The following is a 4190-nucleotide window of genomic DNA, read 5'->3' on the forward strand; positions in this document are numbered from 1 at the left end:
ATTCGAGGTTTAGGGTTTATAAACTTATATTTACCACAACTTTTAAGGGTTAAAAACAGTATATCTTTGTAATTATTCTCTAAGCGATTGCTTAAATCTTCTTTTTATCATTCCAATCATTTCTCACACAAATAAAGGTAGGAGAAATTTATAAGAGAGATTATTTATTTTAAGTAAACATTACATGAAGATAATATATTATGTGATTTGATACGATTAAAATGATTTTATTAGTATGACACAAAAGATCAAAAAATATATATCAGATAGCTGTAGATGTTAAATATCGGATATTGACGAACATTAAATGTCGAACAATTAGGAACATCTATGATCAATTCAATTACTCCTCTTATAAGAGTGTAGATCGATGATCATAAAGGTGAATGCTAGTGGCTCATAATTTCAAACATTGGCAAGAGATGGACGACACTTGACTTGGGATGTTTTACGTCATGTGATTGTATGTTGTCTTATCAGTCATTAACATTGTAAATGAGAGACTAGCCGCTATAAAAATGGTCAGTTGGTGTGAGTGGCTGACGAAATTCAAATAATAGCATACTTGATGATGGTTGAATGTCAATGTTGCATGTTGAGTGATGGTTATTAAGAAACTAGGCATCTCTCTTTATAAGAGGGAAGACAAAATTCATGAAGACATGCATTAGATATAGGCGTCTAACATATATTCAAAATATTTAGATGTTTGATGATAATTGATTGGGAACAATAGATATTGTTCCACAACAACAAACAATGACGACTAATAAGAATCTCATGTTGGGTGATGGCAATCATTAGATGTTGGGAGATAATGTTGGTTGGACATAGATGACTGACAATCATTGATGATGAACAATATTCCCTTAATAAACCGAATTTTTTTTAAATTAATTGCTAGCTTGATAAAATAATCAAATTTTATGATTTGTTAACTTAATTTGTTGGAAGGTTGGTGTAGCTCCAATGGAAGATATATAAGATTAGCGAGTGTCGCCTTAGATGATTTGATCAGATAAAACGGCGGTTTGTTGATGACTAAATTAGAAAAAATAGTTGTATTAGATTTGACTTATGTTAAGAAATGTATAGGTAGACCTAAAAATACTTGATTAGAAAAATATTAGAAATGATATATTTAAATGAGAATTTAACTCTTAATATGACACAATGGATAAAAAGGATTCATATAGCTAACTCCACATAATGGGATAAATGTTTGATGTTGTTGTTGTTGTTGTTAACTAATATATGTGTTGCTCAAGAAGATATAAAATCATTAAATAAATAAAAAAAAATCAGAAACAAACAAAACATGGTTTTAAACCATAATATTGTGTTTGTTTTTTATTCTCCCATAAAATAAAATTTTGATTTTTTAATGGCTTGAAGGCTTGGAGCTTCTAAACCTATGGGTAGCCTTGGGGAGAGAGGGAGAGAGAGAGAGAAAGGAAGGGAGAAACTCACACAATCATGTTGGTTCAGCTCGACGAGGAGAGTGGCGATAAGCCGGATTTGGGAGTGGAACAGTTGAAGTGTTAGGTTATACATATACACATATACAGAAAAAAACTACCAAAAAAGCTCTCAAAAAAATTTTCAATGGGGCAGTGGGAGAATATGACCCCATCGTGGTTTAGCCTCTGGCACCGCTAAGTAGACTGAGTTCGGTAGAGAGCACGAAGTTTGATTCTATAAGGTACACATGAATTTGTAATTCAAACTCTATCTCGACCTTTTATTATAATTATTGTAATATAAACTATTATTATTTAAGCATTTTTTAAATATATATCCTATATATATGCTCTAAATACATGTTTTATATTGTTTTAGATGATTAGCTGGCTCTGATAAAATGAGATGTCGCATTAAGAATTAATAAATTTATAGAGAAAGTATGTTTAAATTCACCCTTTTAAAGTTTTGGGACATTACCCTCATTCTCAATATATCATGTCATTTCAAGTGTGTAAGATACTATGATTGCATATAAACTTGAAATATTGGGGTTCAAATTAAAAAAAAAAATTAATATGTACAAATAATAATAAGTGAACTATACAAAGCTTGAATGTCATTTATTTTATACTAAAATGCTAGTGTGCATGTTTATGAAAATTTTGGGATAATTTAATACTACTCAAAATAAGTTATATATCTCAAAAATAAGAAATAACTTATTGAAATTTAGTATAATCATATAAATATTTGTAGAGTAATTAAAGCAATAACATACTGAAAAAGTTACATGATGAACATTTTCAAATTATTTAAATATATTATTTTTTTAATAAAATTTGATCAAATAAAATTCAAGAAAAGAAATTACATAGAAAGTAAAATCAATAAAAATATAGGTAGGGTAATGTTGAGTTCGATAAAATTTTCAGCTCATCACCATAATGCCCTTGAGATCCTCTCTCTCTCTCTCTCTCTCTGTTCAACAAGCAACCTTCTATTTTCATATCTATGTTGCTCATAAAAACAACGATAAAAATATTTATAAAATTGAGTTCATAATGTTGTACAATATGGTGAATGCAAATTAGACGTATAACATTAAAAAAAAGGAAGATCAGTATAGGTCAAATTCCATCTTATAGATTTTCAAGGAGTTGCATTATTATTTCTTAGCAAATCATTTATAAAATTAACCAAATATAAAAGATCATCTAAAAATATTTAAATCTATATATCATAACATCATAGTAATGAAACATATATGTATAAATATACTCAAGATAAACAAGTATTTGAGAGTATTATGGTGAAAAAACTTTCACTTGTGAATATGATAGATATTGTGAGCAAGCTATCTATCCATCTTTTCTTGTTAGGCTAACAAATGAAAAAAAAAAAAATTATGGATAATTATTCATCTTTGGGTCAACAGTGACTGATATTTTAAGTATGTATATTTATTTATAGGTGTTTGTGTTCAATACTTTAAAAGTACATATCACCCCTTATTAAGTGTTGACGAAATATTTTTGAATACACCATGTGGAGATATTTTACTTGTAACAATGATGCAAGATGCTAATACTTATCTATTTTCAAAAGCATTTTTAGTAGTGGACTTTTAAAATAATGGATCATATATGTTTTAGGCTAGGTTGAGTGAGTAAACAAAGTGGAAAACTTTGTGTTTGTCTTTGATGGACGGGGCATTGGGGAATCTTTCAAATCCGACTCAAAGCTTGATTGTCTATCATATTTGTAAGATTAAACTACATGTAATGGATGGTTACTTTAATAATGATGATGTTGATTTATGAGAAATGACATGTACCTGCAGATGACTTGATATGTCTCAGTGTCAATAAGTGTTGGTTTTAGTTGAAAATCGGGATGTCATTTATTTCAGTTTATGTTTGAAGTTCTATATATGAAACATGGTTAGCTCTATACACAAAGCTCTATAGAGGTTTTCATATGAAATAAAAAATGTTGTCATATTACCTCAATTTGTGAAGCCTATTGTGGTAAAAAAGAAACAATAGAAGTTCTTTTAAAGAATGAGAGGGACGAGGACCAACATATATATAGTCGTGAGAGATTATAATCAAGTTATTGATAAGATCAAATGCTCATCGCCTTCATAATAACATTTACCTCACTCTTCTTATTATTGTAAGAAAGTTATAACTAGTCAAATAAATTGTAATTATTGAATTTATGTAATGTGTTCTATATGATACATTGAGCCAAATTCTTTCCTCAAGAAAAGACACTATTTGTAATCAACTACAAAGAGCAGTGGAATCATTTTAAATGGGTCAAGCCCCGTGGTTTTTTCCCCTTTTTTTAGAGATTTTCACGTAAAAATCATGATGTATCTTTTAACTCTCACACCCCCTCTTTCTCTTTATTTATATGTGTGCTAGATCTTTGTTCAAAACTAAGACGTTAAGCTCCTTATCTCTTTACCGCCGCAAATGTTCTAGTCGGCAATACTACTCTAATCATGTTCAAACCTATCTTAGATTCATACATAACACATGATTTGGATAATATTCAAATAGGGTTCTAATAAAATTTATAGAAGGTTTGATTCAATTTTTCTCACATATGATTGTAATTTTGATTGAATCTTGTTATTTTCTTACCATAAATTTACCATGTCCATTTATTAGAAAGAAATTGATATAAAAATCATTGCACTTAACGCCCATGCCTTAAAA

This window comes from Dendrobium catenatum, unplaced genomic scaffold (genome assembly GCF_001605985.2).
Source record: "Dendrobium catenatum unplaced genomic scaffold, ASM160598v2 fragScaff_scaffold_1449, whole genome shotgun sequence".
Classification (NCBI taxonomy): Eukaryota; Viridiplantae; Streptophyta; class Magnoliopsida; order Asparagales; family Orchidaceae; genus Dendrobium; species Dendrobium catenatum.